This window comes from Aotus nancymaae, unplaced genomic scaffold, assembly GCF_030222135.1.
Source record: "Aotus nancymaae isolate 86718 unplaced genomic scaffold, 86718_ANA_hifiasm-v0.15.2.pri h1tg000108l, whole genome shotgun sequence".
Taxonomy (NCBI): Eukaryota; Metazoa; Chordata; class Mammalia; order Primates; family Aotidae; genus Aotus; species Aotus nancymaae.
This window is the reverse complement of record NW_026988523.1, coordinates 30,229,718-30,254,186: the sequence shown is the minus strand read 5'-3', so window position 1 is coordinate 30,254,186 and position 24,469 is coordinate 30,229,718. Positions and strand designations below refer to the sequence as shown.

Sequence of the window (24,469 nt, the reverse complement as noted above, 5' to 3'; positions counted from 1 at the left end):
CTGAAGCAGTTGGTGTGTTTTATTGGGGTTTGGGAGGGGAAAGAAAACAATACTGAAGACTGTTCAGGGAAGCAGATGTGGGGTCCAGAGTTTCCAAGGGACACGGTGGCCTTTAATGTGAGATGTGGCTGAGCTCCCCAACTCCATCACTTAGGGAGAGGGAGCAGGAATGTTGGCATAAACCTACCTTGTCCATCCCTTTGTTTCTGTAGCTAATGTAGATGATGCATCAACCTCAGTTCGTGGCTCACAAGAAGAGGGATTTAAGGTATTTGATCTAAATGGTTTCTTGACACCTAAGCCTAGTGCAGACTTAGCAAAAAAAAAGGAGGCCCATTCTCCCTTTTCCGTTTGTCTTCCGTTCCTTTGCAGGTTCCCATGTTTTTGAGGGAAAAATGTGACAAGCCAAAAGAAATGTATTATTTCTTTGTAGTAAACCAGAAGAAACTCAAGTCTTTCTGCTAGCGGCCAGCAGGAGGCAGAGTGACTTCTTTCCTCATGATGTCCCAAACTGCATTGCTGGAAACCTGCTACTGAAAGGAGTTAAAAGCCGCCTGTGAATGTAATGTAAAAAAGAAACGGTACCAAAGGAGAAACAAACTTTGGCCAGGTGTGGTGGCTTACGCTGGTAATTCCAGCGCTTTGGGAGACCTAGATTGGTGGATCACTAGAGGTCAGGAGTTTGAGACCAGCTTAGCCAACATGGTGAAACCCTGTCTCTACTAAAAATAGAAAAATTAACCGGACATTGTGGCACACACTGTAATCCCAGCTACTTGGGAAGCTGAGGCAAGAGAATTGCTTGAACCCAGGAAGTGAAGGTTGCAGTGAGCTGAGATCATGCCACTGCACTCCAGCCTGGACAACCAGAGCGAGACTCCATCTCAAAAGAAAAAATAGGCTGAATGGGGTGGCTCACGCCTGTAATCCCTGCATTTTGGGAGGCTGAGGTGGAAGGACTGCTTGAGACCAGGAGTGCGGGAGCAGCCTATGCAACAAAACGATATCCTATCTATAAAAGAAAGAAAATATATTCTGTAATCCCAGCATTTTGGGAGGCTGAGGTGGGAGGAGTGCTTAAGCCTGAGTTCTGAGACTCACCTGGGCAACATGGTGAATCCTCATCTCTAAAAAAAATAATCAGCCAGGTGTGGTGCCGCATGCTTGTAGTCCCAGCTACTTGGGAGGCAGATATGGGAAGATGACTCGAACCCAGGAGGCTGAAGCTACAGTGAGTGGTGTTTTCACCCTGCACTCCATTCTGGGTGACAGAGCAAGACCCTGACTCTTAAAAAAAAAAAAGGAAGAAAGAAATTGAATGATCCCACATTTGTCTCACCTCATTCCCCAGCTGGCAAACACCCACTCAGGAGGAAGTCATGGGATAGCTCATTAATCCTACCACAATTAACACCATTAACTTGTGTCTCTAGTTTGAGGTTATACTTGTTTTATTTTATTTACTTATTTATTTTTTTACACAGTCTTGCTCTGTCGCCCAGGCTGGAGTGCGGTGGCGTGATCTTGGCTCATTGCAGCCTCTGCCTCCCAGGTTCCAGCTATTCTCCTGCCTCAGCCTCCTGGGTAGCTGGGATTACAAGCGCACGCCACCATACCCGGCTAATTTTTTTGTATTTTCAGTAGAGACACGGTTTCTCCATGTTAGCCAGGCTGGTCTTGAACTCCTGATCTCAGGTGATCCACCCACCTCAGCCTCCCAAAGTGCTGGGATTACAGGCATGAGCCCCCATGCCCAGCCAAGCTTTTATATTATTTCTTCTCTATTCCTGGCTTTCCTGGTCTCCAATTATAAGTTGTGGCCTTAAGAAGCCTGGGGTGCCAAAAATGTTTGGGGCTATCTGTATTTCGTGTTACTCCTTAGTCTTTTTTTTTCCTTTTAGTTCTTCACTACAGCACACTTGGCAGGATGTGGCCGTTCCTTCTCCTTCACTCCCATGCTATAGGGCTAGGCAACCAGAGCAAACTGATTCTGCAATGCTTCTAACAGTTATTCCTGCTCGTTATTTCAGCTAGATACATTCTAAAGTCTTTATCCCAAAGGTTCTTCCACTCCTCAAACATAATTGTGCTGACAAGCCTCTCAGCTGAGCCATCGAATATGCAGGGTGGCAGGGATGAAGTCACCATTACTGTCCAACAGCTTTTATTTTAAGCTGCTGTGGGCTGGGCGTATAAAAGACAGGCAAAAGAAAAATCACCTGGAGAGTTACCATTGAGGATATGTTTACAGTGAGCCAACGGCACCCACACAAGCAGCCCTTGCCTGTATAATGCCCTCTACTGTGTCTTGAGGAAGATTAAAAAGAAAGGAAAGATCTGTTCTATCCTGGAGAACCTAAGATATGACAATAGCACACAGATACAGGCAGATTTATAGTTCAAAGTAGAGTTCTAAGCTAAGGGGAGTCAAGAGATAAGCTGTTAGCAGAATTTTATTAGAGACAGATGACTTGCTAGTAAAGATAAGGTGGAACCTCCCATGCTTGGACTGCAGTATTTTTAATCACAAGTGACTGTTGAATACTCACTTTGTAGTTGGAAAAATTAGCTGTTGTTGGGCAGATAAACAGTGTAAGAGGTGATTTCTGCTCTAGAGGAACATGTATCCTCATTGAGACACTTCTACATATAATGCAAGATAGCATATGGTTAGGTAGAATTCTGAGATGAGGAAGTCCGACTGGACTCACTTGGTAAATATAAGGTACTTAATAAGTGTCCACAATGTGCCCTGCCTGTGCTGACGTACAAGATAAATGATATGTGGCTGCCTCTTTCAAGGAAATTACATTATACATGAAGAAATCATATTACAGTGTTACGCTTGCAGCAGTGGTGGTCTAGCTATACAGAGGAATAGGGATGAGCAATTAATAGTTGCATATATATATTATTTTTTTGAGACAGAGTCTCGCTCTGTCACCCAGAGTGGAGTGCAGTGATGTGATCTTGGCTCACTGCAACCTCCACCTCTGGGTTCAAGTGATTCTCCTGCCTCAGCCTAATGAGTAGCTGGGATTACAGGCATGTGCCACCATGTGTTTTGTGTTTTTGGTAGAGACGGTGTTTCACCATGTTGGCCAGTCTGATCTCGAACTCTTGACCTCCTGATCCACCCAAAGTGCTGGGATTACAGCCATGCTTTGGTTTGGTTTGGTTTGATTTGAGATGAAATCTCCACTCTGTTGCCCAGGCTGGAATGCGGTGGTGCAATCACGGCTTACTGCAGTCTCGACCTCCTGGGCTCAAGTGATCCTCCCACCTCAGCCTCTTGAGTAGCTGGGACTATAGGCACGAGCCACTGTGCCCAGGTAATTTTTGTATTTTTTGTAGAGACAGGGTTTTGCTGTTTTGCCCAGGCTGGTCTCAAACCCCTGAACTGAGTTCAAGCTACCTGCCCTCATCAGCCTCCCAAAGTGCTGAGATTACAGGCATGAGCCAACATGCAGGCCTAGTATTTTGAATACGTATTATGTGTCAAGCCCCATGCTAAGTGCTTAATTTACATCTCATTTAATCCTCACAATTTTATGAACTAGGTATTCTTAGTATGTCCATTATACAAATGATAAAACTCAGACAAACTAAATTGCCCAAGCCCTAAGTCACACAGCTTCTGAGAGCAGTGGCAGGATTTACTCCACGGCCAGCAGAGGGACAGGGAAAAGAATGGTCAGGAAAGTTTTCATGGAGTAAGTTCTGAAGGATGAGCAGGATTTCTCCAGAAACGTAAGGTGAAAGGGGGCGTTTTGGTAGTGGGACCAACACATTGAGAAGGATGGACTCTTTGGTGTTTCCATAGTGGCAGTATCAAGGGAGTCCTGAAGGGTGTCTGGAGACCTGGCCAGGAAGGTAGACAGGAGCCCTGTTACGTAGGATATGACATACAGGCAGGCCTAGGAACCACAGGGTGTTACAAGCAAGGGATATAAGTCAGATCTGTTTCTCAGGTCGCTGCCAAATTATGTGGAAAAATGATTTAAAGGGGGATGGATTTAGTGATGGACTGATTCTAGTGTTAAGCTGCCTGGCATTAAATCCTGATTATAACCGGGCATGGTGGCTCACACCTGTAATTTCTGCACTTGGGAGGCCAAGGTGGATGGATCACCTGAGGTCAGGTGTTCAAGACCAGCCTGGCCAACATGGTGAAACCCCTGTCTCTTAAAAATACAAAAATTAGGCAGACGTGGTGGTGGGTGCTTGTAATCCCAGCTACTTGGTAGGCTAAGGCAGGAGAATCGCAGGAACCCAGGAGGCAGAGGTTGCAGTGAGCTGAGATCGTAACACAGCATTCCAGCCTGGGCAATAAGAGTGAAACTCTATCTTGAAAAAAATAAGGCCGGGTGCAGTGGCTCACGGCTATAATCTCAGCACTTTGGGAGGCCGAGGCTGGCGGATCGTGAGGTCAGGAGTTCAACACTAGTGTGACCAAGATGGTAAAACTCCGTCTCTACTAAAAATTACAAAAAAATTAGCCGGGTGCTGTAGCGGGCACCTGTAAACCCAGCTACTCAGAAGGCTGAGCAGGACAATCGCTTGAACCTGGGAGGCGGAGGTTGCAGTGAGCTGAGATCGCGTCACTGCACTCCAGCCTGGGTGACAGAGTGAGACCTCTGTCTCAATAAAAATTTTAAATCCTGATTTTTATTTTTTTTATAACTCTGGACAAGTTTCTTTAACTCTCTGCCTCAGTTTACTTACTTAGACAATAGTAATGGCACAGTACCTACCATGAGGGAGGGTTGTTGTGGTGGTTAAGCAAGATAAAGCTCCTGAAGTCTTTACTTCAGGGACTACAAAAGTGCCTAAAACTTGGTGGTGGTAGAGGGAGTTCTCAAAAAAAAAAAAAAAATGGTTCCTACCCTCAGGGAGTTTACAGCCTATAGAGGGATATAATAGGTAGATAAGCAATTAGAAGGAATTTGGTGTTAAGATAGGGACAAACACAAATGGTCTAGAAGCACAGGGAAGGGGCACCTACCCAATTTGAGGAGGTGGAGGAAGGACAGGAAAATCCTCTCACAGAAAGTACCTTCTAAGCTGAGATCTAATGAAGTAGAGGAATTTATTCAGGTAAAGGGGTTAGATCGGGAAAGGGGTCTTATGGGTGAAAAGAACTATGTAAAGTGATTCAGAGTTGTTACATTCTGCAAACCGGGAATAATTCAGAGTAACTGTAGTGAGCATCCAAGGGGCAAGACCAGAGATGGGTAGAATGAAGCATGAGTCAGATCATAAAGGGATTTTGGGACCTTTATCCAGGAGGCAGTGAGAAGCTGCTGTTTAAGGATTTTGAACAAGGAAGTGACATGATCAAATTGGCTCTTTAGAATAATCTTTCTGACTGCAGTATGAGGAAGAGATTAGAGAGGGTAAAATTTATGTATGATGGTGCCGATGGTGGGATGGAAAGGTTGAGAAAGAGTGTAGCTAGTATGAGGATGATGATGAGTTTCATTTGGGGTAGAAGTTTGAAGTAACAATGGTGGCCAGGCACAGTGGCTCACACCTGTAATCCAAGCACTTTGGAGGCCAAGGCGGGCAGATCACCTGAGGTCAGGAGTTCAAGACCAGCCTGACAAACGTGGTGAAACCTCGTCTTTATTTAAAAAAAAAAAAAAAGTCCGAGTGTGGTGGCTCACGCCTGTAATCCCAGCACTTTGGGAGGCTGAGGCGGGTGGATCACTCACGAGGTCAAGAGATCAAGACCATCCTGGTCAACATGGTGAAACGCCGTCTGTACTAAAAATACAAAAAATTAACTGGGCATGGTGGCACGTGCCTGTAGTCCCAGCTACTAAGGAGGCTGAGGCAGGAGAATTGCCTGAACCCAGGAGGCGGAGGTTGCGGTGAGCCGAGATCGCGGCATTGCACTCCAGCCTGGGTACCAAGAGCGAAACTCCGTCTCAAAATAAATAAAGAAAGAAAAAGAAAAAGAAAAAAAAGAAAAGGGACTGGAGTATCCATTTGATTTGGCAGTTAGTAACCTTTTTGAGACCAAAGTAATTCAGCGTAACTGTAGAGACCAATTTCAGTGGGTTCATAGAGGTGAAATCTGGCTTGTAGAACTAAGTAATGTGGAGAGATTTTGTGGTTGTTTTAGGATGGGAACAATTCAGGCATATTTACTGAAAGAGTGAAAGGAGCCTGTCACGGTGGCTCACGCCTGTAATCCCAGCACTTTGGGAGGCCAAGGCGGGTGAATCACGAGGTCAGCAGTTCGAGACCAGCCTGACCAAGATGGTGAAACCCTATCTCTACTAAAGATACAAAAATTAGCTGTGTGTGGTGGCTGCGTACCTGTAATCCCAGCTACTAAGGAGGCTGAGGCAGGAGAATCACTTGAATCTGGGAGGTGGAGGTTGCGATGAGCCGAGATTGTGCCACTGTACTCCAGCCTGGGCAACAAGAGCAAAACTGTCTCAAAAAGAAAAGAAAAAAGAAAAAGAATGAAAGGAATAAGTAAAAGCTGGAGCTCAGTAGAGAATGATAATAATCAAAAAGCAGGTTTCTGACGAGAAAGGAGATGCAGTGAGCACAGGTGGACGTGTTTTAGTTACGTGGTCTAGTTCTGCAGACATCTACTGAGCACTTGGCATGTGCCAGCCACTCTCCTAGGTGGTGGGGTTAGCCTGGTTGGGAAGCCAATTGAGTAAGAAAGTGGTCTCAAGTAGGACTATATATGTCATCCTGCTGGAGACTCAGTGTGAAAATATAACAACTGTAAACTCCCAGCTGTTTGGTTTTGATTGGAGCTAAGTAATTTATAGGAGTCCTTGTCTGACAGCTTTAGTCAAACTTGTAAAGTAGGATGTCAGAGAGGTGGGGACATCAAAAGAGTAGCCATGAAAGGACATAGAAGGAGGAGGGGCTGGGCCCAGTGACTCATGCCTATAATCCTGACAGTTTGGGAGGCTGAGGCAGGAGGATTGCTTGAGTCCAGGAGTTCAAGACCAGTTTGGACAACACGGTAAGAACTCATCTCTACAAAAAATAAAATTAGCCAGGCATGGTGGCACATGCCTATAGTTCCAGCTACTTGAGAGGCCGAGGTGGGAGGCTCTCTTGAGCTCAGGCATTTGAGACTGCGGTGCACAATTACTGTGCTTGTGAATAGCTGCTGCACTCCAGCCTGGGCAACATAGCCAAACGCCATCTCTTTAAAAAGCTGGGGAGGGGTGGTTAGGAAGCAAGCAGAGGTTCTAGCAGACTGGTACCATGAACGTGTAACGGTACTAATCCACGTCTTTATGCTATTTTCTCTAGAAGCACCACCTAGCTCTCTGGGTACAAGAGCAGAAAAGACAAGATTGTTTAGATCCTGGGTCATGATTTGTAGACAGATAAAGTATACTGAGAAGGAAGCAAGGGGGTGAAAGTGCTGGTGAAAGATTGCTTAAGGAATCTATCTGATTGTGGCTAGATAATAAAATAGGCTAAGGAAGGTGAGATAAACTCTAGTCAAGAGAACTCTGTTTTTAAGAGAACACTTTATAAGGTTAAAGGACAGATGATTGAGAAGCAGAAATGATTAACCTGGAAGTTCAGGACATTGTAGCAAGAATATACAATTTTAGATTGGAGCCGGGTTGTGGCTCACACCTGTAGTCCCAGCACTTTGGGAGGGGAATATTGCTCGTGTGCCCAGGAGTTCAAGACCAGCCTGGGCAACAAAATGAGACCCCATCTCTACAAAAAAAAAAAAAAATAGGAGTTGGTGGCATATGACTGGTCCCAGCTACACGGGAGGCTGAGGTGGGAGCATAGCCTGAGCCCAGAAGGTGAAGGCTGCAGTGAGCCATATTTGTGCCACTGCACTCCAGCCTGGGCAACAGAGTGAGACCTTGTGTATAAATAAATAAAACTAAGGGAGTTCTTACATCCTGCTGTGAAGGTAGTTTGCTAATGTATCTGGGGTTTTGCTCTGTTGTCTTTTGTTAAAAAATCAACTTGCTGGGGCGTGGTGGCTCATGCCTGTAATGCCATCACTTTGGGAGGCTGAGGTAGGAGGATCAGTTGAGTACAGGAGTTTGAGACCAGCTTAGGCAATGTAGGGAGACCCTGTCTGAAAAATAAAAATAAAAAAATTTAGCCAGGCATGTTATCGTGTGCCTGTAGTCCCAGGAATGGGAGGCTGAAGTGGGAGCATCGATTGGGCCCAGGAGGTTGAGGCTGCAGTATGCTGTAATCACATCACTGCACTCCAGCCTGGGTGACAGAGTGAGACCCTGTCTCAATAAGTAAATAAACAACATCAAACTAGAGTGGTTCCTTTTTTCTCTGAGCTCCAACAGGAAACAATAGTATTTACATTTTTAACTGCAGACAAAACTCTGCACTGGAGAAATTCAAACATCAGCAGACATATGGGGGCATTTTTTTGGCAGAGGCAACTTACTGTCAATAAAGTCACCCCTGGTGGATGCCACCCACTCATGTACGAAAGGAAAGTCATTCAGCGATCCTGAGTCCTGGTTTGACATTAAGGTCTATGTCTGAAGTGTCATTTATGATTAGGGAAATCTGAGTCATCCTTAGACTTCCTCTATTGCATTTGAGTCATTTCCTTTTCTACAGACCCAAACTGTAGAGCCCAGGATATTTCTTACTTTTATTCTTTATTTTTTATTTTATTTTAATGAAAAGAGACGGGGTTTCACCATGTTAGTCAGGATGGTCTCAAACTCCTGACCTCGTGATCTGCCCGCCTCGGCCTCCCTAAGTGCTGGGATTAAGAGGAGTGAGCTACCACGCCCGGCCAGAGCCCAGGATATTTCTCAAAAGAAATATCCAAAAGTACAGAGTTTCGGAACTAAAGGGACATTTGAGATCATTGAGTTCACAAATGTTTCTTTTTTTTTTTTTTTTGTAGACAGAGTTTCGCTCATTTACCAGGCTAGAGTGCAGTGGCGTGATCTCGGCTCACTGCAACCCCTGCCTCCCGAGTTCAAGCGAATCTCCTGCCTCAGCCTCCTGAGTAGCTGGGATTACAGGCATGCACCACTATGCCCGGTTAATTTTTTTTGTATTTTTAGTAGAGACAGGGTTTCTCCATGTTGGTCAGGCTGGTCTCGAACTCCCAAACTCAGGTGATCCATCCGTCTCGGCCTCCCAAAGTGCTGGGATTATAGGCGTGAGCCACCCCGCCCGGCCGAGTTCACAAGCGTTTTTACAAATGATGAAACCAAGGCCAACAGGGGCATGCCTTTTGTCTGATTGCACAGCCTTTGTGGAAAATACCCTATTCTCTAGAAGCAGCTGATTCCACAGCAAATTTGAACTCTGGCTTGAGTTTATTTTTGTTAGAAGTAAACTAAAAATACTTGGTCTGAAAGTCTGAGAGGGACTCATGGCCCAGGGGAACAGGCAGGCATCTGTGGTATCCCCCTCAAATAGTTTTTTGTTTTTTGGGTTTTTTTAGATGGAGTTACACCCTTGTTGCCCAGGCTGGAGTGCAGTGGCACAATCTCAGCTCACTGCAACCTCTGCCTCCCAGGTTCAAGTGATTCTCTTGCCTCAGCCTCCAAGTAGCTGGGATTACAGGCGCCTGCCACCATGTCCAGCTAATTTTTTGTATTTTTAGTAGAGACAGGGTTTCTCCATGTTGGCCAGGCTGGTCTCGAACTCCCAAACTCAGGTGATCAACCCGCCTCAGTCTCCCAAAGTGCTGGGATTACAAGCATGAGCATCCGCGTCTGGCCGCCCTCAAATGGTTTTATCTATCACACTGGTGCTCCTGCAGTGGACAAAGGAGAGGTTTCCTGTAGGACCAGCATCTCTTTGGTCAGGTTTTCCAATCGTGGAACTGCTGACACTTTGGGCCAAGTAATTGTCGCAGGGACTGTCCTGTCCATTTCAGGAGGTTTAACAGCATCTTTGTCCTCTACGCATTAGTTGCTTAGAACAATCAGAAAAGTCCCCAGACATTGCCAAACGCCCCCTGGAGTTGCCTGGTTGAGAGCCACTGTGCTGACTTAAGAAAGGGGCTCTTGTCACTCAGGTCTGGGCCCATTTAGTCCTCATGGCAGTATCTCCTTATTCCTGCATACCCCAGGCCTAACTGCCTTTTTCTTAGCTTTCTTTCTGGAGCTACCACACCTTTATCAGATAAGATCTTCCAACCTCTCTTTACCCTCAGTAGCTCCAGAAGTGCCACATGGGTTGAAAATGAGAAGCAAAAGCATCTACCCTTACCCCTCTTGTACCAAGGGTATCCCCTAATTAGATAGTAATTTGCATAATTGGTAAAAATAAGATACCATGGGCTAGTCGTAGCGGCTCACACCTGTAATGCCAGCACTTTGAGAGGCTGAGGCAGGAGGAATTCTTGAGCCCAGGAGTTCGAAACCAGGCTGGGGAATATGGTGAGACCTCATCTCTACAAAAAAGTTTAAAATTAGCCGAGAGTGGTGGCAGGCGCCTATAGTCCCAGCTACTTGGGAGGCTGAGGCAGGAGGACTTCTTGAACCTGGGAAGAGGAGGTTGCAGTAAGCCAAGATCCTACCACCGCATTCCAGCCTGGGTGACAGAGCCAGACCCTGTTTCCAAAACAAAAGACAAAGTCCGTACAGAGCTTAGCTCTCAACTGTGACTCCTATGACTCAAGGAAAGACTCCTTCCTTGAGGGTGTGCTGGGAGAGGGGAATAGATGAGGGCATACCAAGAGAATTGGCCTTTTTTGCACAATTTCCACTTGACTCAGCGGTCCCACTTCCCTTCCCCACCCCACACTTGTCCTCACCAGTGCCTGTATTTAGAAATGCACGCCTGTGTTGTCACAGAAAAACAGAAACCAGATGGTTGCTATGGAGATTTGTTTAAATACACACCTAGAACATGGCCCAGACTCTGGCAGTGGTAAGTAGCAATTCTTGCTAGGACCTGCATTTTTCTTCCTCTTAATTTGCGATTTCCCCCACCCTTTTCTATTCTTGCTACATTTTCATGCTTCTCACTCCTGCTCCCAGATGCCACTTCCCACCTACCAGTACTGTTTTTAAACATCTCCTGTGTCTCAGGAAGTCACTGTTTAAGAACAGACTTATTTAACCTTTTGAGCTTTAGTCCCTTCATTTGTAATATGGGAATGATGGCAATAAAAACCTTATATGGGGCCAGGTGAGGTGGCTCAAGTATGTAATCTCAGCACTTTGGGAGGCCAAGGCAGGCAGATCACTGGAGGTCAGGAGTTCAAGACCAGCCTGGCCAACATAGTGAAACCCTGTTTCTACTAAAAACATAAAAATTAGCTGGGCGTGGTGGTGCACACCTGTAATCCCAGCTACTGAGGAGGCTGACGCAGGAGAATCACTTGAACCTGGGAGGCAGAGGTTGCAGTGAGCTGAGATCGCACCACTGCACTCCAGCCTGGGCAACAGGGCGAGACTGTCTTAAAAACAAAAACAAAACAAAAACAACCTTTTATGGGATGGGCATGGTGCCTTATGCCATAATTCCAGCATTTTAGGAGGCCAAGATGGGAGAATCACTTGAGCCCAGAAGTTTGAGACCAGCCTAGGCTACAAAGTGAGACCTCATCTTTACAAAAAAAATGTGGAAATTAGCCAGGTATGGTGGCACACACTTGTGGTCCCAGCTGCACCAGAGGCTGAAGCAGGAGGATCCCTTGAACCCAGGAGGTCAAGGCTGCAGTGAGCGATGTCGACACCACTGTACTCCAGCCTGGGCAACAGCCTGTCTCAAAACCTAAAAACCTTATATGGCTTTTGTTAGAATTAAAGTAGATATACAAAAAGAGGGGCCAGGTATGGTGGCTCACACCTGTAATCCCAGCACTTTGGGAGGCCAAGGCAGATGGATCACTTGAGGTCAGGAGTTCAAGACCAGCTTGACCAATATGGTGAAACCCCATCTCTACTAAAAATACAAAAATTAGCCAGGCATGGTGGCGGGCACCTATAATCCCAGCTACTCAGGAGGCTGAGGCAGGAGATCTTGGGAGACGGAGGTTGCAGTGAGCTAAGATCATGCCACTGCACTCCAGCCTGGATGACAGAATGAGATTCCATCTCAAAAAAAAAAGGGAAAAAAACTTGTATCATGGCTGGCAAAGTAGATAATGAATGGAATTTGGTTTTACGCTAAAATAAAATCCTAGAGCCTGGTGTGGAAGTGAGCACCTATAATCCCAGCTACTCAGAGGCTGAGGCAGGAGGATTCCTTGAGCCCAGGAGTTCAAGACCAGCCTGGGCAACATAACAAGACCTCATCTCAAAAAAAAAAAAATTTCTCTAGGGCACCTGGGAACCAACCATGGTGCCTTTGGAAATCTTGGTTAATGGCTCCTCTCTGACAGTAGAAAAAAGCTATCATGGGAATGTCCCTTGTCATGTGGAGTGATGGAAGAGCAGAACTGTGGAAGAGCAGGGTTGCTTTTTTTTTTTTTTTTTGGAGATGGAGTTTCACTCTTGTTACCCAGGCTGGAGTGCAATGGCGCGATCTCGGCTCACCGCAACCTCCGCCTCCTGGGTTCAGGCAATTCTCCTGCCTCAGCCTCCTGAGTAGCTGGGACTACAGGCACGCACCACCGTGCCCAGCTAATTTTTTGTAATTTTAGTAGAGACGGGTTTTCACCATGTTGACCAGGATGGTCTCGATCTCTTGACCTCATGATCCACCCACCTCAGCCTCCCAAAGTGCTGGGATTACAGGCGTGAGCCACCGCACCCGGCCAAGCAGGGTTGCTTTGTTTTGTCTTTGTTGTACTCAGCTGGAAAGCTGTTTAAGGAAAGAATCTGGTCATATGACCTCCTCCTTTCTGCAACTGGAAGTGAACACCACAGGGAATCAAAGACATAAGACACAAAATCCTCCTTGCCTGCCTAAAATGGAAGAGGATAAAGGAAGCAGAATACTTTCTGGGTTTTTTTTGAGAAGGAGTCTCACTGTCACCCAAGCTGGAGTGCAATGGCAGGATCTCGGCTCACTGCAACCTCTGCCTCCCAGATTCAAGCAATTCTGCCTTAGCCTCCGGAGTAACTGGGACTACAAGTGCCTGCCACCACGCCCGGCTGACTTTTTTATTTTTGGAGACGGGGTTTCACCATATTGGCCAGGCTGGTTTCAAACTCCTGACCTCATGATCCACCCACCTCAGCCTCCCAAAGTGCTGGGATTACAGGCATGAGCCACTGCGCCCGGCCCTTTCTGGGCTTTTGCCTTTTCCTACCCTCCTCCAGCAGACCCCTGTGCAAGAGCCTGGCTGTGTTGTATGCCAGGGTTGAGCTTGTTCCTACTGTAAAATCTGTGTGATGTCTGTTGAGTTTTTTGGAAAGCAGAAAACTTGTATTTTAAAATACAAGGTATTGGGGGCAGGTAATTCCACCCCTGGAAATAAGTAAGATTCTGTCTTCTTCAGCTTGAATGTACTGTACAGCTGTGTTTCTGCGGTAGGTCTCAGCTCTTATTGAGGAACTAGACAAAGGAAATCATTAACCATCTTGCATTTCACCTTTGTTCTTGTCCTGTGAGACAGGTATTGCTATCCTATTTTTACGGGTTAAAAAACAGATTCAATTGACAAAGAACTGGAAGGGTAACTACTAAACTGAGAATTGTGGTTACTTCCAGAGGAGAATTAAGGGAGTAAGATTGGAAGTGGTAATCACAGGAACTTTAGTGTCATCTATATTTTCCTTTTTTCCAAGGAAAATTTTCATGTATTAATTGTTTAATTAAAAATTAAATTTCAAGCTTTGTGTGGTGGCAATATCATAGCCAATGAGGTTTATCCAAGGTACAGTTATTGCTAATTGAAAATGTTTCCTGCCAGGCGCATTGGGTCATGCCTGTAATCCCAGTACTTTGGGAGGCCAAGGTGGATGGATCACCTGAGGTCAGGATTTTGAGACCAGCAAGGCCAACATGATAAAACCCGATCATAATAAAAAATTTTAAAAATTTAAAAATAAAAAAAACCCGATCACTGCTAAAAATACAACAATTAGCTGTGCGTGGTGGCACACCCCTGTAATCAGCTACTCAGGAGGCTGAGGCAGGAGAATCACTTGAACCCAGAAGCTGGAGGTTGCAGTGAACCAAGATTGCACCACTGCACTCTGGCCTAGGCAACAGAGTAAGACTCTATCTCAAAAAAAAAAAAGAAAAAGGTTTCTGTTGGGCCAGGCACAGTGGCTCACACCTGTAATCTCAGTACTTTGGGAGGCCAAGGCAGGCACATCACTTGAGTCTAGGAGTTCCAGACCAGCTTAGACAACACAGGGAGACCCCATCTTTACAAAAACTTAGCCAGGCATAGTGGCATGTGTCTGTAGTCCCAGCTACTCAGGTGGCTGATGTGGAAGGATCGCCTGAGCCCGTGAAGTCGAGGCTGCAGTGAACTGTGATGTTGCCACTGCACTCCAGCCTGGGTGATGGAGTGAGACCCTGCCTCGAGAAAAAAAAGACTTTTCCTGTGATGACTTACAATATAGTCGGCACTGGCGTTTTTTGACAGTCTACAGAGACTGACTTTTTAAAAAAAAATTAAATTTCAGGTCAGGCACAGTGGCTCATGCCTGTAATCTCAGCATTTTGGGAGGCCAAGGCAGGTAGATCACCTGAGATCAGGAGTTTGAGACCAGCCTGGCCAACATGGTGAAACCCCGTCTCTACTAAAAATACAAAAATTAGCTGGGCTTAGTGGCACCTGTAATCCCAGCTACTTGGGAGGCTGAGGCAGGAGACTCACTTGAACCTGGGAGGCAGAGGTCGTAGTGAGCTGAGATCACACCACTATACTCCAGCCTGGGTAACAGAGCAAGACTCCATCCAAAAAAAAAAAAAAATTAGACAGGCATGGTGGTGCATGCCTGTAGACTCAGCTGCTACTCAGGAGGCTGAGGCAGGAGGATCACATGAGCCTAGGACTTTGAGGCTGCCATGAGCCATCATCACACCACTGCACTTCAGCCTGGGCCACAGAGTGAGACCCTGTCTTAAAAAAACAACAAAAAATTGGAGATTGGGTTTACAAAAGAGCTTGCTTTGGAGAGAGAGCTACTACCATGCTGTGAGCCCTATTCAATCCCAAAGAGGAGAAGTGAGGATGGGCCAGGCACAGTGGCTCACGCCTGTAATCCCAGCACTTTGGGAGGCTGAGGCAGGTGGATCACCTGAGGTCAGGAGTTCAAGACCAGCCTGGGTAACATGTGAAACCCTGTCTCTACTAAAAATACAAATAATTAGCCAGGCATGGTGACAGGTGCCTGTGGTCCCAGCTACTCGGGAGGCTGAGGCAGGGGATTCACGTGAACCTGGGAGGCGGAGGTTGCAGTGAGCCGAGATTTCGCCACTGCACTCCAACCTGGGCAACCAGAGCGAAACTCCATCTCAAAAAAAAAAAAAAATTTTTTTTAAAAAAAGGTGAGTAATTCGGTCTTCTTAATCCTAGAGAAAGTGACTTCAAGACCAAACGGGGATTTTGCATTTGTCCTTGGGTAAGGGATAATCATTAGACTGTGTATGACTCACGGCAGAGGAATTTCAAGGCAAAGGTTGGCTAACAACAGAGGCTGAGATAACAAAGTAGAGAGTCACATCCTGGAAGTCACCACACTGGCTTCTAACAGACGGTCAGATATACGTGAATCCCGTGGACCATGTGTGAGCCTGTTTAAATCCTACTCAGAACTGCCTGGAATAGTGGGACTCTTCATGTGGAACAGACCACTGGAAAACAAAAGGATAATGAGGGAGCTGTGGCCATAGAAGTAGAATACATCACCGGGTGCGGTGGCTCACGCCTGTAATCCCAGCACTTTGGGAGGCCGAGGCGGGTGGATCATGAGGTCAAGAGATGAAGACCATCCTGGTTAACAAGGTGAAACCCCGTCTCTACTAAAAATACAAAAATTAGCTGGGCATAGTGGCGCGCGCCTGTAATCCCAGCTACCCAGGAGGCTGAGGCAGGAGAATTGCCTGAACCCAGGAGGCGGAGGTTGCGGTGAGCTGAGATCGCGCCATTGCACTCCAGCCTGGGTAACAAGAGTGAAACTCCGATGTAGAATACATCACCTCACTTCAGGTGATGTATCGCCGCTGCCTTTGGAAAGCGCCCCCAGGGAAGCCTCTGATGGACCCATACAAATGCTCATGTGATAAATCTCAACATCAGCCAGGCCTAAACAACATGAAGCCACTAATAACCCTCCCTCTTCATTCTGCCCCATTCCTAGAAATATCAGTGTAGCAAAAGGAGAGAAGCCAACTACCCGTCTTTCACAGAGGCAAGCTGGCTGGCTCTGTTGACCCCAGCTGTGGTGTAGAGAGATTCTTACCTATGATGAAAACTGATGTTAATATATTTCTGAACCAAGAGTGCGTTGGCTACTTAAAGTGATTGCAAAGACTGTTACCAAAAGGTGATCCACTTCCAAGGAAACCTTCTCCCGCTGAAATAAATTGTGCAGAGGCCGGGAAGACAAATTAAACTTTACTTTTCATTCTATTTCTTCAGTTAGTACTTGCTAAGCATTCCAGTCATAGTCATCTTTGTATTCTCTGAGGCACTTAATTGGCACTCACGATACCGAGATGATTCCTTCCAGTTTGTAGTATGCCAAAGTACCTTTTGGTTAATATCCTCTCCATAATAAACCAACCCAAAAGACAGTTTTAGGGATTTAAGTTTCAACAAATCTGGTTGAGGCCAAGGAAATTTGAAATCCATTGAAATAAAGTTAGTTGGAAACTAAACTTGAAGATTGTCTAATTCCAGGCCAGCCACGTGACTCGCCCTATAATCCCATCACTTTGGGAGGCCGAGGCAGGTGGATCTCTTGAGCTTCGGAATTAGAGACCAGCCTGGGCAACATGGCGAAACCCAATCTCTTAAAATATGTATATATATAGTAGTTCCAACGAATGCCTCCTCAGTGAATCTTTTTCACAGTATCCCTGGAAAGTAAACATTTAGTCTCTTGAATAACTCCATTGTCTTAAAATCTGCTCTCTTCACCCTCATGAAGACTTCAAAGTTTGAGAACCACTTCTTTCTCCATCTGCTAGCCTGAACGTCCTCCCTCCCATTAGCTATTCTGACATAGTGTGGACTCCTGGCATCACCTCGACTGCGCTCTGGATGAGCTCAAATGTGTCAATGTGCCTGTGTAACTTTGGTCCAGATGTGGCCTCACCACGCCACATAGAACTAAACCATTACCTGCTTGCTTACAGACCTGGACTGTAACAGAGCCCAAGGCTCTCTTAGGTTTTCTTCACTGCTTATGCAACTGACTCACATCAAACTGACACCTAAGCTGGGCCTGCTGGTGCAAACCTGTAGTCCTAGCTACTCGCAAGGCTGAGGCAGAAGATAGCTTGAGCCCCAGGAGTTTGAAACTAGCCTGGGCAACATAGCAAAATGCCCATCTGACAACTAATGAAAACCTACAGATGGTATTTTGGGGGTAAGGTAGGGTTGTTTTGATTTCATAATAATAATGCATTCATTTTATAAAACATAACAGATCAAAAACCTTCATTCAGAAAAAAAAAAAACTACAGGCTGGGCGTGGTGGCCCACACTTGTCCTAGCACTTTAGGAGGCTGAGGTGGTCAGATTACCTGAGCTCAGAAGTTTGAAACCAGGTGGAGGGAGGGTTAAAAAAAAAAAAAAAAGAATTAGCTGGGCATGGTGTGCTCCTGTAGTCTCACAGCTACTCGGGAGGCGGAGGTGGGAGAATGGCTTGAACCTGGGAGGCATATGTTGCAGTGATCCAGCCTGAACGACTGAGCAAGAGGCTGGCTCAAAAAAAATGCCGGTCATGGTGGCTCATTCCTGTAATCCCAGCACTTTGGGAGACCGAAGCAGGCGGATCACCTGAGGTCAGGAGTTTTTAGACCAGCCTGGCTAACATGGCAAAACCCTGTCTCTATTAAAAAATAAAAATAAAAAACCACACACACACACAAAAATTATTAGCTGGCTGTGGTGGCAGGCACTTGTAATCCCAGCTACTCAGGAGGCTGAGGCAGGAGAATCACTTGAACCGAGAAGGCAGAGAGGCGGAGGTGCAGTGAGCTGAGATCACACCACTGCATTCCAGCCTGGGCAATAGTGAGACTCTTTCTCAAAGAAAAAAAAAAAACCACAACTACAGACAAGGCCAAATCCTTGCCATTATCCCAAGTCCTGGTCCATTCCTTCCGGATATAAACATTGTTTAATTTTGACTATGTATCCTTCCGGCCTTTGTTCTATGTATTTACATGTAGAAATATATAGTTATATGGGACTTTCTTTTTTGAGACAGGTTCTCACTCTGTTGCCAAGGCTGGAGTGTGGTGGCATGATCTCGGCTCACTGCACCCTTGCACCCTCTGCCTCCCGGCTCAAGCAATCCTCCCACCTTGGACCCAGAGTAGCTGGGACTACAGGCACATACCACCACACCTGAATAATTTTTGTGTTTTTTGTGTTTTTTTTTTCAGAGACACAGTTTCACCATGTTGCCTAGGCTAGTCTTGAATTCTGGATTCAAGAAATCCACCTCCCTTGGCCTCCCAAAGTGCTGGGATTACAGGTGTGAGCCACCACACCCACCTAGTTATATGAGACTTTTAAAACATAAATGGACCAGGCATAGTGGTTCATACCTGTAATCCCAGCACTTCGGGAGGCTAAGGCAGGAAAATCACTTGAAGCCAGGAGTTTGAAACCATCCTGGGCAACATAGTGAGACGCTGTCTCTACAAAAACTAAAAAATTAGCTGGGTGTGGTGGCACACACTTGTAGTCCCAGCTACGGGGAGGCTGAGGTGGGAAGATTGCTTGAGCCCTCGAGGTCAAGGCTGCAATGAGCCATGATAGCGCCACTGCACTCCAGCCTGAACAACAGAGCCAGACCCTGTCTCAAAAGAAAAAAAGTATCACATGGTTTGTATTGTTTCACATCTTCTTTTTACACTTAACATGTTTCAGAGAACTTGCCTATCAATACATATAAAGTGATCTCATTCTTAATAACTGCTATATTGTATCCCATAGTATGGATGTATCACAGTTTACTTAACCATTCTGTTGTTGGACACACACATTGTTTCCAACTGTTTGCTCTTACAATGTTTCAGTGAAAATTCTTTATGCCTCTTAGTGTTATGTGGGAGTATTTCTCTAGGGTTTATATATATATACACACACACACACACACACACATACACATTATTTTATTTATATATAATATATATCTATATATAGATAGATTTTTTTTTTTTTTTGAGACAGTCTCCATCTGTCACCCACGCTGGAGTGCAGTGGCACGATCTCATCTCACTGCAACCTCTCCCTCCCATGTTCAGGCGATTTTCCTGCCTCAGCCTCCTGAGTAGCTGAGATTATAGGCACAAGCCACCACGCCCAGCTAATTTTTGTGTTTTTAGTAGAAACAGGGTTTCACCATGTTGGTCAGGCTGGTCTCAAACTCCTGACCTTGTGATCTGCCCGCCTTGGCCTCCCAAAGTGCTGGGATTACAGGTGTGAGCCACTGCGCCCGACTTTATTTTATTTTTTTAATTTTTTTAATTTTTTTTTTCAGTCAGGCAGAAAAGGAATTTTTTTTTTCTTTTTTTGAGATGGAGTTTTTTGCTCTTGTTACCCAGGCTGGAGTGCAATGGGGCGATCTCGGCTCACCGCAACCTCCGCCTCCTGGGTTCAGGCAATTCTCCTGCCTCAGCCTCCTGAGTAGCTGGGATTACAGGCATGCGCCACCATGCCCAGCTAATTTTTTGTATTTTTAGTAGAGACGGGGTTTCACCATGTTGACCAGGATAGTCTCGATCTCTTGACCTCGTGATCCACCCGCCTCGGCCTCCCAAAGTGCTGGGATTACAGGCGTGAACCACCGCGCCCGGCGAATTTTTTTTTTTTCATTAAAAACTTTTTAATGAAGTTTTGCTCTTGTTGCCCAGGCTGGAGTGCAATGGCATGGTCTCAACTCATTGCAACCTCTGCCTCCCGGGTTCAATCGATTATCCTGCCTCAGCCTCCCAAGTAGCTGGGATTACAGGCATGCACCACCATACCTGGCTAATTTTTTTATAGAGACGGGATTTGTTGGCCAGACTGGTCATAAACTCCTGACCTCAAGTGATCCACCCACCTCAGCCTTCCAAAGTGCTGAGATTACAGGCATGAGCAACCATGCCCAGCCTCTCTAGGGTAAATATTGAAAGACTCAGTTGCTGTGTCACAGGAAATGCATGTTTTAAATTTTAATATGTACTTACAGATTGCTCTAAAGCGATTTATATTCCCACCAACCTTGTAAGAATACCATAGCCAGGTGGGGCGCTTTGGGAGGCTGAGGTGGGTGGATCACCTGAGGTCAGGAGTTCAAGATCAGCCTGGCCATCATGGCAAAATCCCATCTTTAAAAAAAAAAAAAAAAGAATACCATAGCCATTTGCCCATACTTCCCTATAATAATTGATATTAGATATTAGTGGTCATTTATTTTATTTTTTATTTTTTTAGAGCGTAGCTCTGTCACCAGGCTAGAATGCAGTGGCGCAATCTCAGCTCACTGCAACCTCCCAGGTTCAAGCAGTTCTCCTGCTTCAGCCTCCCAAGTAGCTGGGACTACAGGTGTGTGCCACCACACCCAGCTAATTTTTGTATTTTTAGTAGAGACGGAGTTTCACCATGTTGGCCAGCATGGTCTTGATCTCTTGACCTCGTGATCCATCTACCTTGGCCTCCCAAAGTGCTACGATTACAGGCGTGAGGCACTGCATACAGATTTTTTTTTTTTTTTTTTTTTTTTTTTTTTTTTTTAGGAGAGACAAGATTTCACTATATGTTGACCAGGCTGGCCTCGAACTCTTAACCTCAAGTGATCCGCCCACCTCAGCTTCCCAAAGTGCAGGGATTACAGGCATAAGCCACCAAGCCTGGCCTGATCATTTAAATTTTGCCAGCATAAAAGATAAGCAAAAGTTATACATACATGCATATACATATGTGCATATATAGAGATACACAGGTATATGTGTGTGCATGTATGTATAATGCCATTTGTATGTCCTCTATTATAACTGCTTATTTTGCCCATATTTTTGTTGTCTTTCTTAAGTTTTTATTTTTTTTTAATATGGAACGCTTTACGAATTTGTGTGTCATCCTTGCACAAGGGCCACGCTAATCTTCTCTGTATTATTCCAATTTTAGTATATGTGCTGCTGAAGCAAGCACCCTAAGTTATTTTTTAGAGACAGGGTCTTGATGTATCACACAAGCTACCATACATGGCGAGATCATGCCTCACTGCAGTCTTGAACTCCTAGACTCCAGAGATCCTCCCACCTTAGTCTCCCCCACGTAGCATCTCAAAATACTGGCCTCAGGAGAATCACTTGAACCTTGGTCTTCTGTCACGTGGGTCTTTTCCTCCAAAGATCTGCTGCTTTCATTTCAAAACCCACAAATTTTCTAAACACCTATAAATTGTCATTCATTCTTCAATTTTGTATCACCTAGTTTGGGTCAACTACACTTCCAGCCTGCCTTCACGTCTTTCCCTGTCCACCTTGGACTTCATGGACAGTGATCTCAAGACACTTACCACACCCTCAGTTACCTTTATCTTTCGTTCTTTGGTCCCAACCACCTCACCCCTCCCCGGTTCTAGATCAGTGTAACCTTTGTGTTTATTTGCTGATTCAAGAAATATTTATTGAGGGCCTGCTGATATGCCAACAGTCGTTCAAGGTATTGAGGATACAGATGTGTTTTCTCTGCTTCTGAGTGTTGGCTTCTGCTTTATGGGAGAGCATTAGTTAATTACAAGTGGGAACAGGTACCAATATGTGGTTTCCAGCCTTAACTTGTCAGTCTTCATAGGGGGCCAGCTGCCTTGTGAATTTCTCACAGCTGCTCTCCTTAGGCACCTCTTTCTAGTCCCAGCCTCTGCCTTTTGTAGACCACCTTACAGTCTGCCTCAAAAGGAAAATAGACAAACCAGTGCCACATTCCCCAGTCTCTCCCCCTCCCCTCCCCCTTCCTCTCCCTTCCTCTCCCCTCCCCCCTCCTCTCTTCCTCCCCCTTCCTCTCCCCCTCCCCCTTCCTGTCTCTTCTTCTCCTCCTCCCTCTCCCTCACCTTTCCTCTCCCTCTCCCTCCCACAAGCTGGAGTGCAGTGACTCAGTCTCAATCTCAGCTCCCTGTAACCTCCACCTCCTGGTTTCAGGTGATTCTCCTGCCTCAGCCTCCTGAGTAGCTGAGATTACAGGCTCCCAACACCACACCTGGCTAATTTTTAGTAAAGATGGGGTTTCACCATGCTGGTCAGGCTGGTCTGGAACTCCTCACCTCAAGTGATCCACCTGCCTTGGCCTCCCAAAGCGCTGGGATTATAGGCATAAGCCACCACACCCAGCCTCTTTCTTTTTTTTTTAGATGGAGTCTCGCTGGAGTCAGGCTGGAGCGCAGTGGTGTGATCTCAGCTCACTGCAACAACCTCCACCTCCTGAGTTCAAGCCATTCTTGTGTCTCAACCTCCTGAGTAGCTGGGATTACAGGCACCCGCCACCACGCCCAGCTAATTTTTCTTTTCTTTTTCTTTTTTTTTTTTGGAGACACAGTTTCACTCTTGTTACCCAGGCTGGAGTGCAATGGCGCGATCTCGGCTCACCGCAACCTCCACCTCCTGGGTTCAGGCAATTCTCCCAACTCAGCCTCCTGAGTAGCTGGGATTACAGGCACGTGCCACCATGCCCAGCTAATTTTTTTGTATTTTTAGTAGAGATGGGGCTTCACCATGTTGACCAGGATGGTCTCGATCTCTTGACCTCGTGATCCACCCGCCTCGGCCTCCCAAAGTGCTGGGATTACAGGCGTGAGCCACTGCGCCCGGCCTTCTCTCTCTTTCTTTCTTTTCTTCCCCCACCCTGCAGACAGGGTCTTGCTCTGTCACCCAGGCTGGAGTACAGTGGCACCATGACAGCTCACTGCAGCTTCAACTTGCCAGGCACCAGCAATCCTCCCACCTCAGCTTTCTGAGGAGCTAGGACCACAAGTGCACACCGCCACACATGGCTATTTTTTTTTTAATGTTTTTGTAGAGACAAGGTCTTACTATGTTGCCCAGACTGATCTCCTGGGCTCAAGGGATCCTCCCATCTTAGCCTCCCAAAGTGCTGGGATTACACACATGAGCCACGGTGCCTGGCCACATTCCTCCTTTTGACCTCTAAACTGTGAGGGCACCCATCTGTATGTATCTTCCTGCCCGGCTGATGAAGAGGATCTCCTTACAAAGGCTTTATAACTCAGGCCTTTACCCTCCCATCTGTCTCTTCTGACATACTGCACCCTAACAGTTATTCTTTCTCACTCTTACAATGTATTTTACTCTGCAAGGTCATTCTCTTTAATTACAAATATGTCAGACTTCCTCATTCTAAATAATCTTTCTTCAACCCAACCATCCTTCTGCTTTCTCTTCACTCTCACATTTCTTTTTCTTTTTTTTTTTTTTTTTTTGAGACGGAGTTTTGCTGTTGTTACCCAGACTGGAGAGCAATGGCCTGATCTCGGCTCACCGCAACCTCCGCCTCCTGGGTTCAGGCAATTCTCCTGCCTTAGCCTCCCGAGTAGCTGGGACTACAGGCCTCCCAAAGTGCTGGGATTATAGGCGTGAGCCACTGCGCCCGGCCCACTCTCACATTTCTTAATAAAGAAGTTGGTTTTTTTTTTTTTTTTTTGAGACAGAGTCTCACTCTGTTGCCAGGCTGGAGTGCAGTGGTGCGATCTAGGCTCACTGCATCCTCTGCCTCACAGGTTCAAGCAGTTTTCCTGCCTCAGCCTCCCAGGTAGCTGGGACTGCAGTGCATGCCACCACGTCCAGCTAATTTTTATTTTTTGGTAGAGATGAGGTTTCACCACGTTGGCCAGGCTGATCTCGAACTCCTTAAGTGATCCTCCTGCCTTGGCCTCCCAAAGTGATGGGATTACAGGCATGAGCCACACTACACTCAGCCTAAGAAGTTTTATTTTCTATAGCTTCTTCAGCTCTGTTAATTCTGCAACCCACTGAAATTAAGCTTTTGTTCTTATGACTTTACTACATCTATTCACAAAAATGCCTAATTACCAAATACAATTGCCTATTTTCAGTCCTTATCTGAATTTTTTTCCTATCTTGTCCTTTTGGGAACTCCTGACTTTCTTCCCACTTTCATATATTGAGTGAGACAGGGGTCCCCAACCCCTGGGCTGCAGACCAGCACCAGTTCATATCCTGTTAAGAACCAGGCCGCACAGCAGGAGATGAGTGACTGGCAAATGAGCATGACAGCCTGAGCTCTGCCTCCTGTCAGATTCACAGGCATTAGATTCTCATAGAATCACAAATCCTATCATGAACTGTGTATGCAAGGGATCTGGGTTGCATGCTCCTTACAAGAATCTTAATGCCTGATGATCTGATG

The 24,469-nt window shown here is 46.0% G+C and overlaps 1 non-coding gene and 1 pseudogene across 1 annotated transcript; one reads left to right on the top strand and one right to left on the bottom strand.

Annotated features, from left to right (window-relative positions):
- The first annotated feature begins 13,735 nt into the window (after positions 1 to 13,735).
- Positions 13,736 to 13,860, top strand: LOC135272431 (U4 spliceosomal RNA; annotated as a pseudogene).
- A 7,268-nt stretch (positions 13,861 to 21,128) lies between these two features.
- On the bottom strand, positions 21,129 to 21,235 carry LOC135272336 (U6 spliceosomal RNA). The gene has a single exon (XR_010340497.1). It is a non-coding gene; the product is annotated as a U6 spliceosomal RNA (small nuclear RNA).
- Between the last annotated feature and the right edge of the window lie 3,234 nt (positions 21,236 to 24,469).